This window comes from Phyllostomus hastatus, unplaced genomic scaffold (genome assembly GCF_019186645.2).
Source record: "Phyllostomus hastatus isolate PE091 unplaced genomic scaffold, TTU_PhHast_1.1 phas_contig_38, whole genome shotgun sequence".
Taxonomy (NCBI): domain Eukaryota; kingdom Metazoa; phylum Chordata; class Mammalia; order Chiroptera; family Phyllostomidae; genus Phyllostomus; species Phyllostomus hastatus.
This window is the reverse complement of record NW_025333869.1, coordinates 8,223,285-8,238,715: the sequence shown is the minus strand read 5'-3', so window position 1 is coordinate 8,238,715 and position 15,431 is coordinate 8,223,285. Positions and strand designations below refer to the sequence as shown.

Below are 15,431 nucleotides of genomic sequence, written 5' to 3'. Positions count from 1 at the left end.
TTATCAGGAAGTTCAATGAGCTCACAATGAGCTACCAGAAACTACAGAGAAGCTACAATGAACTCACTGAAAACTATATCAGCATGAAAAAGGAAATAGAAACTATGAACAAGGGCCAAGAGGAAATGAAGAATACAATTTCTGAACTGAAGAACACAGTAGAAGGAATGAAAAGCAGGATTGATGAAGCAGAAGATTGGATCAATGAACTGGAGTACAAAGTAGAAAAAAACACCCAGAAAGAGCAAGAAAAGGAGGAAGCTCAGAAAGAATGAAGAGGGAATAAGGGAAGTGCAGTACAATATGACACATAATAATGACCATGTAAGATGGGTACCAGAAGGAGAAGAAGAAGAGCAAGAGATAGCAAGCCTGTGTGAAAAAGTAACGACAGGAAACTTCCCTAATTTGATGAGAGAAAAAGTCACACAAATCCAGGAAACACAGAGAGTCCTTATCAAGAGAATCCCAAACAGGCCCACCTCAAGACACATCATAATTAAAATGGCAAAATTCCAAGACAAAGAGAGAATCTTAAAGGCAGCAAGGCAGAAACAGGACGTAATATACAAGGGAGCCCCAAAAAGGTTAGCAGCTGACTTCTCAATGGAAAGGCTCCAAGCCAGAAGAGAATGGCAAGAAACATTCCAAGTAATAAAAACCAGAGGTCTGCAACAAAGGCTACTTTACCCAGCAAGGCTCCCAATCAAGATAAAAGGCCAAATAAAGGGCTTCTTAGACAAAAGAAGTCTAAAAAAATGCACCTCCACCAAACCAGCTCTGCAAGAGATGCTAAAGGGAATGCTTTAAGGAAAAGAAGGAAAAGAGAGAGAGAGTGAGGAACACACGTACATAAATGGCAATGAATAAGTACCTATCAATAATAACCTTAAACATAAATGGACGAAATGCTCCAATCAAAAGACATAGAATAGCTGAATGGATAAGAAAACATGACCTACACATATGCTGCCTACAGGAGACCCACATCAGGATAAAAGACCTGCACAGACTGAAAGTGAAGGGCTGGAAACAAATTTTCCAAACAAACAGACAGGAAAAAAAAAGCTGGGTAGCAATACTCACATCAGAAAAAATAGACTTCAAAAAAAGGGCCATAAAGAGAGACCCAGAAGGTCATTTCATAATACTCAAGGGAAGAATCCACCAAGACATAAATATTGTAAATATATATGTATCCAACATAAGAACACCCAAATACATAAAGAAAATCTTAGAGGACTTCAAGAAAGATATTGACAGGAACAACAATTATAGTGAGGGAATTTAACACCCCACTGTCAAAAATGGACAGATCTTCCACACAAAATATCAACAAAGATATTGTGGCATTGAACAATACCCTAGATGAAATGGACTTAACTGATATATACAGGGCCCTCTATCCCAAAGAAGCTAAATACACATTCCTTTCCAATGTACATGGAACATTTTCAAAGACAGACTACATGATAGGACACAAAACAAGCCTCAACAAATTCAGAAAATTGAAATCATACCAAGCATTTTCTCGGATCACAAGAGACTGAAACTGGAAACCAGCCACAAGGAAAAAAATCCAAACCACTCAAAATCATGGAGATTAAATAGCGTGCTATGAAACAATGAATGGGTCAAGAATTAAATTAGGGAAGAAATCAAAAGGTTTCTGGAAACAAACAAAAAGGAACTCACATCAAACCAAAACTTATGGGACACAGCTAAGGCAGTCTTGAGGGGGAAGTTCATAGTGATACAGAACTACTTAAAAAAGATAAAAACATTTCAAGCAAACAACCTAACCCTACATCTACAAGAACTCAAAAAACAACAACAAAGACAGCCCAGAGCAAGTAGAAGGAAGGAAATAACCAAGATCAGAGAAGAATTAAATGACATAGAGACTAAAAGCACAATTCTAAGGATCAATGAATCTAGGAGCTGGTTCTTTGAAAAGATAAACAAAATCAAAAATCCTTTAAGCAGACTCATCAAGAAAAAAAGAGAGAAGACCCAAATAAACACAATCAGAAATGAAAGAGGAGAGAGTACAACTGATACCACAGAAATACAAAGGATTGTAAGAAATTACTATGAAGAACTGTATGCCAAGAAATTTGAAAACCTAGGTGAAATGGACAAATTTCTACAAAAATATAATCTTTCAAAACTCAATGAAGGAGAAGTAGAAAGCCTGAACAGACCAATAACAGCAAAAGAAATTTAAGCAGTAATCAAAAAACTCCCAACATACAAAAGCCCTGGACCAGATGGTTTCACAGGAGAATTCCACAAAGCATTTAAGGAAGAAGTAACCCCTACCCTCCAGAGACTATTCAAAAAAATCCAAAAAGATGGAATACTCCCAAACTCTTTTTATGAGGCCAACATCATCCTAATTCCCAAACCAGATAAAGACACAACAAAGAAAGAAAACTTCAGGGAAATATTGCTGATGAACATTGACGCTAAAATCCTCAACAAAACACTGGCAAACCTCATCCAACAATACATTAAAAAGATCATACACCATGACCAAGTGGGATTTATTCCAGGGATGAAAGGATGGTACAATATTCACAAATCAGTAAATGTAATGCATCACATAAACAAAAGCAAAGACAAAAATCACATGATCATATCAATACATGCAGAAAAAGCATTTGATAAGGTACAACACCCATTTATGATAAAAACACTCTGCAAAGTGGGAATAGAGGGAGAATTCCTCAACATAATAAAGGTCATATATGAGAGACCTACAGCCAACATCATACTCAATGGGAAAAAGTTAAAATCTTTTCCACTAAGATCAAGAACGAGACAAGGCTGTCCACTTTCACCACTTTTATTCAATATAGTATTGGAAGTTTTAGCCACAATGACCAGACAAGAAAAAGAAATAAAAGGTATCCAAATTGGAAAGGAGAAAACAAAACTGTCACTGTTTGCAGATGACATGATAATGTACATAGAAAATCCTATAGACTTGGGCAAAAAGCTGATTGACCTAATAAATGAATTTGGCAAAACAGCAGGATACAAAGTCAATATCCAGAAATCAAAGTCATTTCTGTACACCACCAATGAAACAGCAGAAGCAGAAATCAAGAAAAAAATCCCATTTGAAATAGCAAAAAGAAAAATAAAATACCTATAAATAAACCTAACCAAGGAGGTGAAAGATCTGTATTCAGAAAACTACATAACACTGAGGAAAGAAATCAAAGAAGACACAAACAAATGGAAACATATACCATGGTCATGGATTGGAAGAATTAATATCATGAAAATGTCCATACTACCCAAAGCAATTTACACATTCAATGCAATTCCTATTATAGTACCAATGGCATATTTCACAGACATAGAACAAATACTTCAAAAATTTATATGGAATCATAAACAACCCTGAATAGCTGCTGCACTTTTGAGAAAGAAGAGCAATGTAAAAGGGATCACAATACCTGACACTAAATTATACTACAAGGCCACTGTAATCAAAGCAGTCTGGTACTGGCATAAAAACAGGCACATGGGCCAATGGAACAGAACAGAGAGCCCAGAAATAAACCCAAGTCTCTACAGTCAATTAATATTTGACAAAGCAGGCAGCAACATAAAATGGGGTAAAAATAGCCTCTTCAACAAATGGTGTTGGGAGAGTTGGACAGCTATGTGCCAAACAATGAAACTCAAGCACCAACTTACACCATCTACAAAAATAAATTCAAGGTGGATAAAAGACTTAAATATAAACCATTACACCATTAAAGTCCTAGAGGAGAATGTAGGTAGGAAAATATCAGATATTTCACGCAGAAACTTTTTCACTGACATGTCCCCTAGAGGAAGGGACATAAAGGAAAGGCTAAACAAAGGGACCTCATCAAAATAAAAGCTTCTGCACAGCTAAAGAAAACAGTATCAAAATAAAAAAGAGAACCAACTGTATAGGAAAACATATTTGCCAATGATACCTCAGACAAGGGTTTAATCTTAAAAAATATATAAAGAATGTACATGACTCCACTCTAAGAAGACAAACAACCCAATTATAAAATGGGCAAAGGACTTGAACAGATACTTCTTTGAGGAGGACATACAGAGTATCCAAAGACACATGAAACGATGTTCAATATCACTAGCTAGCAGAGAGATGCAAATTAAAACCACACTGAGATATACTTCATACTGGTCAGAATGGCCATCAGAAAGAAAGCAACAAACAACAAGTGTTGGAGAGGTTGTAGAGAAAAGGGGACCCTAGTGCACTGTTGGTAGGACTGCAGACTGGTACAACCACTATGGAAAACAGTATGGAACTTTCTCAGAAAACTAAAAATGGATCTGCCTTTTGACCCAGCAATTCCACTGCTGGGACTATAACCTAAGAACCCTAAAACACCAGTACAGAAGAACCTTTGTACCCCAATTTTCATAGCAGCACAATTTACAATAGCCAAGTGCTGGAAGCAACCTAGATGCCCATCAATAAATGAATGGATCAAAATACTATGGTACATTTACACAATGGAATTCTATGCAGCAGAAAGAAAGAAGGATCTCCTATCCTTTGCAACAGTATGGATGGAGCTGGAAAGCAGCTTATGCTAAGCGAAATAAGCCAGGCAGTGAAAGACAAATACCATATGATCTCACCTTTAACAGGAACCTAAACAACAAAACAAAGAAACAAGCAAAATATAGTCAAAGACACTGAAATAGAAGACAGGCTGACGGTGACCGGAGGGGAGAGAACAGGGAATTTCAGGGGAGAATGGGAAGGGTTTACAGGAACAAATTTAAAGGACACATGGACAAAAACTAGAGGGGGATGGTAATGGGAGGGAAGTGGGGAGGGATGGGTGGGAGGGCTGGAATGGGAATGGAGGGCAAAAAACCATGCATGAACAATGATTAAAATAAAATTTAAAAAAAAAACATAATGAAGGAGAACTTTCCTAAACTGGCAAAGGAAATTGACTTCCAGGAAGTCCAGGAAGCTCAGAGTCTCAAAGAAGTTGGACCCAATCAAGCACACTCCAATGCACATCATAATTACATTACTCAAGATTAAAAATAAGGAGAGAAACTTAAAAGCAGCAAGAGAAAATGAGACAGTTACCTACAAAGGAGTTCCCATTAGACAATCATCTGATTTCTCAAAAGAAACCTTGCAGGCAAGAAGCGAATGGAAAGTATTGCAAGTCATGAAAGGCAAGAACCTACATCCAAGATTACTCTATCCAGAAAAGGTATCATTTAGAATGGGAGGGCACATAAAGTGCTTCCTACATAAGGTGAAGTTAAAGGAGTTGATCATCATGAAGCCCTTATTATATGAAATGTTAAAGGGACTTATCTAAGAAAAAGATCAAAACTATGAACAGTAGCCCTGGCTGGCATAGCTCAGTGGATTGACCTCGGGCGAACCAAAGCATCACAGGTTCGATTCTCAGCCAGGGCACATGCTTGGGTTGCAGGCCACGACCCTCAGCAACTGCACATTGATGTTTCTATCTCTCTCTCTTTCTCCCTCCCTTCCCTCTCTAAAAATAAATAAATATTTTTTAAAAAACTATAAACAGTAAAATAACAACAAACTGACAACTATCAACAACTGAACATAAAAAATGAACTCAGCAAACAACTAGAACAGGAAGAGAATCACAGGAATAGAGATCACAGGGAGGATTATTAGTGGGGAAGAAAAGGGGGAGATGGCAGAAAAGGTACAGGGAATAAGTAGTATAAATGATGGTAGAAAATAGCGGAATTTAAGAATAGTATAGGAAATGGAGAAGCCAAAGAACTTATATATACGACCCATGGACATGAAGTAAGGTGGTGGAATGTAGGTGGAAGGGGGTCTGCAGGGCAGAGGGGAATAAAGGTGGGGAGGGGAATGGGACAACTGTAATAGCATAATCAATAAAATATATTAAAAAATAAAAGCTCATGGAGAAAAAGGAACAATATGAATTTTTTAACAGCTAATCCTTATTTATGGAGTCTTTAAATTAATAGAGGTAATTACTGAAATCATGACACTTGGATGTACAAGGAAGATTTAACCATTTCATTTTAAGATGTCAATATTTGAGATGCTCTGGAAATTACAACCTTTGCAACAATTTACATTGATGAATAAAAAGTTGAGATGTCAACAAGACACATTCAAGGGTCTAGAGTTTTTTAAATGATTTAGGAACTATGCAAGCAAACATGTTTGGGACCACAACTTTTTACTCTAATATTCACAATCATCTTGTCATCACACCTGTTTTACAGCTGGACATGAGGTACAGAGAGGTTAACCACCTTGCCCAAGGTCACAAAGCTAGTGTTAGGGGCTGAGCTATGCCCTTCCAAAATTAATATCTCAGAATGTGACTATATTTGAAGATAGGGCATTTAAAAATGTGATTAAGTTAAAATGGGTCCTAATCCAATATGACTGCTGTCCTTAAGAGAAGAGACTGGGAAGGAAACATGCACAGAGCAGACCACACAAGAGGACAGCCACCTATCTTTGCACTGGCAGCCTGAGCAACTAACGCACTTGGGACAGGAGAAAACTGACTCCAGAGCCCTCATGTAACTACTCCTCACTGTTTCCAAGGACCCTGGCAGCTGGGGGTAGGGTTCCAACAGATAAAGAAACAGACTCACAGAGAAATGCTAGCCCATTGTGCCACAGGTGGCACAGAGCAGAGCTGGGACTGGGCTCTACAGAATGCCTTGCACTGGCTGTCCTGTGTTTTGGGAAGTCCACTACAGCAGCAGTGATGGGAGCAGCCTAGAGAACAGGAACCCAGGGAGAAGCAGAGAGGTTTCTGTAATAGTTGGCCTTGGGGACTGACTCAAAAGGACCATGATCTCGGTAAGAGTAGTCAGGGCCAAACACAGGAGATGCACTTCTGTCAATACTTGCTTCTAAGTTCTCAACCAGATGAATGTAGGACCTGTGGACCTTTAAAAGACTGCCCAAGGGGCCAAAAGTGATCCTGAACACCAAAGGTGAGACTTTTAGGCATCTGAGCCATAGACCTCAACCATGATCCCCCTTAAGTACACACAACATAATCAGTGTCGATTACATATATGTGTTAACCTGTTTTAGCTTGGGCTCCCTGGAAGCAGAACTTGTAAGATCAAGGTTCAAGTGCATGCCTATGTGGGAGGTGATCTCAGGAAACCCACTGGAGAGTGGGGAGATGAAACCAGAAGGAGGACAAAGCCAATGAAGGGGTGATCCTGGAGCTAGTGTTCACCATGGCCCATAGGCTGGCACCTAGTGCACTTGACTCCAAGTTCCCCAGCTCCAAGTAAGGCAACTATTCTGCACAGAAATGAAAATGTGGGATGCAGTTCCATTTAATGGTGATCTTTTGATCTTTAGGACTTTGTTCTCATCTCTTCTGAAAGAAAGATACCTGTGAGCACCAGGCCCTGGGCCACACTTTCTCAGCCTCCTCAGCTGTGGCCACACTGCTCCCAGCCTCTACCACATGGCCAACCTCCCAGGTGACATGTCTAAGCTTGAAAGCTTTCTCATCTCCAGCTGGGCTTGTTCCTGTCATTACAACACCCCCCACCAGCAGCTGATATGGGTGGCAGCAGCCTGGTAGCAGTGTTGGGGTGTTCAATGGTGGTTGACCCTCCCATACCATTTCCACTCCCCACCCTGACCTGCAGACCCTCAGGCCTTGCAATGACACAGATATAAGACCTGTGGATATTTCTGCTCTGTTTACTCGAATGTTTTGTACTCATGGTGAGCACTGTGGCAGCCCAGCACAGGGCCCTAGGCATTTGCATAACCCTGGCCTTCTCCAGCCTCAGTACAAGCAGGGAGCCCTGCAGCCTGTGGGGACAGACAGAACCTATGTGTGCCAGCCCTTTCCTTTGCCAAGTAGTGGGCTCCTACCATGTCATGCTCAGGATCCCAGCTCCCTTCTGGAAGCATCTGTCCCAGCAATGCTCCTAGGCCAGCACAGTTACAAGGACAGGTGGGACCATCTCTCTGGGTCACCAAGTGGAAAGCTGAGGAGAACTAAGATTTCTACCTCCTGTTCTCCTGGTATGAAGAGCCACTTTGTGACCACAGCCATTCAGTGAAAAGCACCAGCACATAAAGTTGTCTATCTGAAGTCATGCTGTCCTACACAGAGTCATGAACCCAGGTGGCTATCAGGCACTGAAAATGTGACTAGTCCCAAATGAGATGCTGCAAATGAGATCATACTGAATTTCAGCATTAGTGTGAAAAGGGGAATGTAAAATATGTCATCCAGAATCTTCATATTGTTACTTATTGAAATGATATTTTGTACATATTGGGTTAAATAAAATTAATTTCCCCTGTTTGTTTATACCTTTTTACATGTAATGCTAAAAAAATGTCCAGTTACACACATGCCTCACTCCAGACATTTCATGTGCCCTGGTGGCAGGGATGGCTGATCCCACAGTCCTCGTGACCTGAGAGAAGAGTGCAACCTGGAAAGGTGAACAGCTTATAGAAGAAGGTGTTCCCTGGAGCCACCCACACCCAGGACTAGCTACTACACAGCACCTGGAAGAGTGTTCCCAATAGCTCTGTGAGGTAAGAGGATCTCTCATCCCCATCTTACAGTGGGGATGCCTGTGGCATGAGAAGCCAGGCTTTGTAAGTGCAGGAGCTTGAATCCAGGCTTGAGGTCCAGCACCATGTTTATTCAGCTCCTGTGTGTGGGGGGGAACAAGTCCCCACAATAAAGGCAGCAGAGCCAGAGAGCCTGTCCACATGCTCTGCAGACAAGATTTCATCACATAAATTCCTGGACAGGAGAGCTCGTGCTTGGTTCGCCAAGTGTCTGACACCAGGCTGGTGAGCTCTCCATCTTCCCAAAGCCCAGGAGTCACCCTTCTACTCATCCATAGACACTCTGCTCTGAGTTTTGCAGCCTCTCCCCATGCGTAGGCCTATGAGTGAGAGAGCTCCCCAGCTCCATCTGTCTCTTAGCTCTGGGAGAAAAGATCACAGGCTTTTGATCCTATGGCCACGGAGGAGCAGCTGAGGGCAAATTAAGGCAGGAGGCTGTGGCTGTCTAGCAGGCCCTAGGAAGGATTGGCTCTGGTGCTAACACAAGCCACACGGAGTCCAAGTGAACACAGATGATAGAGACAAAGGGGTTGGGCTGCTCCTTATGTGGTTGTAGTGTGCCTTCAAAACTGTTATTTTAAAAGCTTTGATACAGAAGGTTGATAGGTTATTGGGGCCACCCCAAAAGAGTGAGACTGGACTAATTTCCCAATAAGGAAAGACCTTTGGAAACCAGTGTGCTTGGGGAACCACTAGAATAACTTGGGGCTAAGTCCTGGGCCACCAGGGCTGGTGTTTTCAGGTGACTCCGAGCTGCAAAGGCCCTAGGATTCAGTTCCAGGCTGCTGGCACTAACAAAAAAGAGGGACAGAGTCACACCTTGGGAGGAGGGAAGAAAATATCTTTGTGCTTGGCAAGCAACACAGGGATGCCATTAACTTCAGCTCATAGGAACATTGGGTGTCCCAGGAAATGGCAATGCAAGGACAGGGCTGAGGGCAGAACAACAGCAAGGTGGAAAGTGAAGGGGGCTCACCCTCTGGTGCCTGGCTTCTGGGACGGGCTTTCTTTATCTCATGTTTCAGTGGGGGGATTGCAGCAGGAGAGGTGACAGCTACTCTGATGTCCCCTTTCAGACAGATACAGATATTATAGAGGGAGTGGGAAAACTGGTGCTGGGCTTACTTCTGCTTTCCACATGTGAGCAGCCTGAGAACCTGAAGGCTCTTTGGCTCCCACTTACGCAGCAGGGGCCAGCTTTTTCTGTGGTCAGAATGCACAAGGCCCTCCAAAGCCACTCTTGCATAGTAACCTCAGAAACCATCAATATAACAAGGGGTCTGTACTGCTATTGGCTCCTAGTAAGGCTTGGGCCCTCCACATGCCAAACACTATTCTATGCACTTTATATGGTTTTAATCAAGTGAAGCAAGTTTGTTGTGATGCATTAAATGTAAGAATATGCTATATTTGAATTATACGTGTTCTGTTGGTTTTTATTTGGACACATGTGGTTTGGCCCATAAATACATGACTGCCCCAATGACAGCCATGACCTCCCACAGCTAACCAATAAAAAGGGCAGCCTCCTGGGGTAGAGCCCACATAAGACATGTGTCCTGTCCTAGCCCTTATTCTGGTACCTGTTGGAATCTGCCACTTTGGAATCACTGCCACGACCTCCCCTGCTTGGGCACAAATGATGCAGTGCTCCCAGGGAACTAGTTGCTTGCCTGAAGAATGCCCGAACACCACCAGCTCTCAGGGCCCAAAGTGGTCACAATTACATCCTGGCCACTTGAGGGACTGGGGTGTATCCCTCACTCATCCCGAGCTGGGAGCTTCCCACTGGGTCTGTCAGTGAGGAAAGACAGCAACAAAGTTTTCCTTGTGTGGTGGTTTAAATGTGACCACAAAATCTTTGACATTCTTCCCCCACATAGGTGGACTCTCCTCCCTTCCCCTGAGTCTGGGCTGCCATCATGACTTGCCTTACCCAACAGAATGTGGCAGAGTGACAGTGGGCCAGGGTCCAGGCTAGGCATGCCCTTGGAGCCCAGATTTATCAAGTAGGGTAGTCTGGACGCCCACCCTGCTGGTGAGACCAGAGGGAGAGACAGAGAGAGACAGAGAACAATGTTATTGGCCCTGCTGTCCCATGTGTGTCAGAGGTGGGACCCAGGGCTGAGAGTGGCACCATCCTGGATCTTAGACCCGTTCCACTTTAGATGACTGAGGCCACATGGAAACTCTAGGTGACTACCAGCAGAACCACCTAGATGATCCCAGCTCAGATTGCAGAATCTTGAGGAAATAAATATTTAAAGCCACTGTGTTTGGGATGGTTTCTTATGCAGCAACAGATACCTGCAACATTTGGGGATTAGCAGTGTGTGTGCTCTGGGTAAGAGCTTACTCAATGACAAGAAAGGCAGCTGCTCTAAGTTACATCTTCAGAACCAACCTGAAACAAGATCATACTTATCAGATCCCCTCCCTCCATTCAGATCATGTTGTTGTTTTTAAATTTCACTAAGAAAACCAGTTGTGAAGGGTCCTATAATCCAGGCCTCAATGGAGGCTTAGGGCTCCTCACTGCAAATCTACCTACAAACCCGCTCCTGAAACTCCACAGATTCTGAGCCAGGGGCTGCTGTCCAGAGGATCACAAAGGTATCTGCACCCTCCCCACACCTGCCTGCAATGGGAACAGGACTACATGAGGATTGCTTCTGTGGAAGTTCTGCAGAGGACACACACGGTTTGGAACTGGAAGTGACAGTATTGGGGGTTCTGTACAATATGTGGGCAATTCACCTGTGTTCTGCATGCCCCTACTTTCTCAGTCATGAAAAGGGACCTAATAAAATGACTTCCATGCCAGACAGAGTATTAGGAGGAAAGAAGAGCTCCATTGGGCCTGTCCCCAGGGGTTCCTGGAGGCCTAATTTTCTCCAACTAAAGGGATGGAGCATAGACCTGGGAAAAGCCTTCTCAAAATCCAAGGCCCATCCCCCAAAGGCAACTGGGAGTTAAAGACATTGTCTTCTCTAAAATTCAACATTCAAAAGAAGAAACTTAATACTAAATATTTTATTGTGTTATAAATTACTTTACATTTATTTTTCCTTTATATTGGGTTGACCAAATAGTTCATTTAGTTTTTTCTATATAATGGCTCTTTTTCTGTATGATGACTATAGTAGTGCTTAGTTGTCTTTAACTTAATTTGAAACAATTTTGTTAAGATTGTATTGTGACAGCTGTCATATCAGCATGCATTTTTAAAACACTCATCAAAATTGGTGAATTTTTGTACAGCCATTTTAATATTAAAGATGAAAGAAAATATGCAACATTTTGGCATATTATGCTTTATTATTTCAAGAGAGATAAAAATGCAACTGAAATGCAAAGAAAAGATTTGTGCAGTGTATGGAGAAGGTGCTGTGACTGATCGAATGTGTCAAAAGTGGTTTGTGAAGTTTCTCGGTACTACTGACATTTCGGCCAAATAATTTTTTGCTGTGGGGCTGTCTTATGCATTGGTAGATGTTTAGCAGCACCCCTGGCCTCTATCAACTAGAAGCCAATAACAAGAGATAGCTGACATACTCAGAATATCCAAATCAATAAAGTTTTTGGTGAAAATGAAAAATGTGTCTTTTATTTTACAGAAAAAAACTAAACAGACCTTTTGGCCAACCCAATGTTATAGTTACACCATTAGATTGATTTTTGTGACTACAGGTAGCATATCTTATCTATGACTTTCATTTCAAAATAGCAATGGGATCATTTCAATATATTTGCTGTAAAAGGGAGTGCTAGGTAGCATAAAGTTACAAATAACTTACTCTAAGGTCTTGCTACTCCAAATGTGGCCCCAAACTAGCAGTGGTGGCACCACTTGGGATATGAGTAGAAAGAAATGCAGACTTTCAGACCTGCTCAGACATACCAAATCAGAACCTATGTTTGAGCAAGTTCTCAGGTGAATGAGCCACTTCTGAAGGTTGGGACAGTGTACTCCTTTAAGGGGTCTGGTGAGGGCAAATACCGACCCACCATTCATATTCAGTCTATGAGCCCATGAAGTGACTGGGGCCTACAGACTGGCTGCTAAAGCTCCATGGGAAAGAACCTGTCCTGCCAGGGCTACAGGATGCCAGCCTACTAGAGGCAGCTATGCACACCCAGAACCAAACTGCCAAGGGGCTACAGAAGCTATGAACTGCTCTGTGGGAAAAACCTCAGCAACAACCCCTATGGAAGGCTGAGGGGAAATTCCTTGGAAAGGGAAGCCCCCAGCTGGCTGAGATTTCCTTGAATAGAAATGTGGCTCTGGCTGGTGTAGCTAAGTGGATTGAGTGTGGGCTGCAAAATAAGGGTCCCGGTTCGATTCCCAGTCAGGGTACATTCCTAGGCTGCAGGCCAGGTCCCCAGTGGGGCCATGTGAGAGGCAACCACACATTGATGTTTCTCTCCCTTTCTGTCTCCCTCCCTTCCCCTCTCTCTAAAAATAAATAAATAAAATCTTAAAAAAAATCCGAAATGTGGGGGGCTAGGAAGCAGGCTGGTTTAGGTTTGAATACTCTCTTTTTCAAGACTTTCTCAAGCTCCTCAGCTTTGCTGTCTGTGAAAAGGGAGTGATCTGGGGTGTGATCCTGGACTGGTGGTGAGGATTACATGAGAACAGAATGTGGAGGAGCCAGCAAGGGGTATGGCCCACAGCAGCTGCTCAGGCAAGGCTCTGGGCAGCTCAGCAGGGTTTGGGGCACTGTGCACACCAGGCCATCTGGAGCCCACTGGGGCGGGGGGAGGGGATTGGCGACAGATGAGGGAAGCTAGGAGCTGGGTTCTGAGTGACTGTGGGTGAGGTCTGCCACAATCTGCCTTTGGAGGCTTTGAGGAAGAAGGTCATCTCCTGAACTGCCTTGCTTTGTCCTCCTCCTCCTACCTAAGCACTAACATAGCCTGTACTTCATAGCATATTCCCTATCATGCCCCTGAGCCGACATGTCTTTAGAGCAAAACAGACTTGGAGGCTGACTGTGTAGCTTCCCAACTCCCACACATGGGAGCCAAGCAGCTAGAAACCAAACCCATTTGTCCACCATTTGTTGAGCAGCTATCATGAGCCGAACAGCAGGAGAATGGATTGGACACATGGTCCCCACCTCACACACTGTTCTTTTGAAGGGACATGTGCAACATGGGACACAAGCTGTCAGAAGGAGTCAAGGGTTTCAGGCAGGTGGAAAGCTCAAGAATTGCTGCTGTGGGGGGAAGATACCATGGAGGACAACTCTCAGAGCACAGTGCAGAGTCACACACAGAACCTGATGGGAGGGCACAGGCTGGGGAGGAGAAGGATCTGGCTACCACCCTCACTCCATCTACGGGTGCTCAGTGCTCTTGGTGTCCCAGGAAACCTCTTTGGGTCCCTGTCCACCCTTCTCTACCATGTTCAGGACCCTGGGGGCTGACTTCTAGGCACTTCTATGAACTCTGGCTGGTGAGACTGAAGCAACAGTGGAACATCTGGAAGAAGGGATAGGGAAGGGCCAAGAAATGTATGCTGCTGGCTACTTCCCTGCTGCCTCCTGGTTTATCACTGCCTAAGTCCCTCTTCTAAGGTTCCTCTTGGCAACACTTCTCCCACAGCTGCAGTTATTACAAATTCCAGGAACCTCTCTTCCCTTGTCCCCCAAGGTCTAGGGTGGAAACAGCTTCCCACAGGTGCTGGTCCATGAGTACCTGCCCCTCCTGCTCCCCCTGGTTCCCTTAACCCTGCTTGAACCTCTGAGGAGAGTCCCCTCTGGAAACACTGCTCAGTTTCCCTGTTTGACTGTCCCCTTAAGCTGTGACCACCGAATCTAATTCTTCCTAATTTTATGACCTTCGGCTAAAAGTAATTATGTATAACTCTAACTATGTGTCATCATAAATACAAGACATTTACAAGGAGCCAGAATGTGTTAAGGGTTTCTGTTTTTTTTTGTTTTTAAATCTAATCCTCACAACAATCTTATGAGGCTGGTATACTACTGTTTTCTCCATAATTTAGATGGGAAAGGTAAGCCAAGGTGGGTAAGTCATCAGCTGGTAAGTGGAGAGTCATTGTTTAAATCAAAATGGTATAATGTTCAAGCCCAATTCTGACCCAGATCTTCTTGGAGAGCTACAGGGTCCTCATCTGTTTCAGAAATTCTGAAAGGGTTTGCAGGGTGGGTTGCTCAGAAGAAATGTATAGGAGCTGGTGGAAATGTGACATCAGGGCTTGGTGAGAGGAGGGCCAAAGACAGAAAGCAGATAGCAATTGTGGGGAGAAAATGAGTCACTAGGAAGAAAGAGTAAAGTGAAAAGGGAAAGGGCAGTCCAGGGCAACATGGACACCAACAAGAACAAGGGAACCCTCAGACTAGTTGGGAAGAATGGGAAGAGAAAAGCTCTCTAATAATCCCACCTGCTGGCCAGGCACACCACTGGGTACTACACTTAAATAAATACTCCAACAAAATTCAATCTAAGTAAGGTGGTGTCAATCCCACTGAATTTCATAATGAGGAATCTGAAGTTCAGAGCAGCTAAGGAAAGTTTCTAAAAACTCAGTCTCAAGTGGCAGAGCCAGAATCAAACCCAAGTTCATCTGACCCATAGCCTCTTCTGGGAGAATGGCACAGGTAAGGGCCCTTAAAACAGAAGAAGGAAGGAAGGGATTTGAGAAAAAAGAGGATTTAAAAGATAACAGTGATCACAGTAGATTTTAGCAGAGTGCAAGGGAGGCACATCTTGCTCACTTGACTGACCAGTCACAGGTACATAATTCCTGACTCAT

The 15,431-nt window shown here is 43.1% G+C and overlaps 1 protein-coding gene across 1 annotated transcript in view; it reads right to left on the bottom strand.

Annotated features, from left to right (window-relative positions):
- Positions 1–15,431, bottom strand: part of VSTM4 (V-set and transmembrane domain containing 4) — a 110,287-nt gene that overhangs the window by 46,724 nt on the left and 48,132 nt on the right. The window lies entirely within an intron of this gene.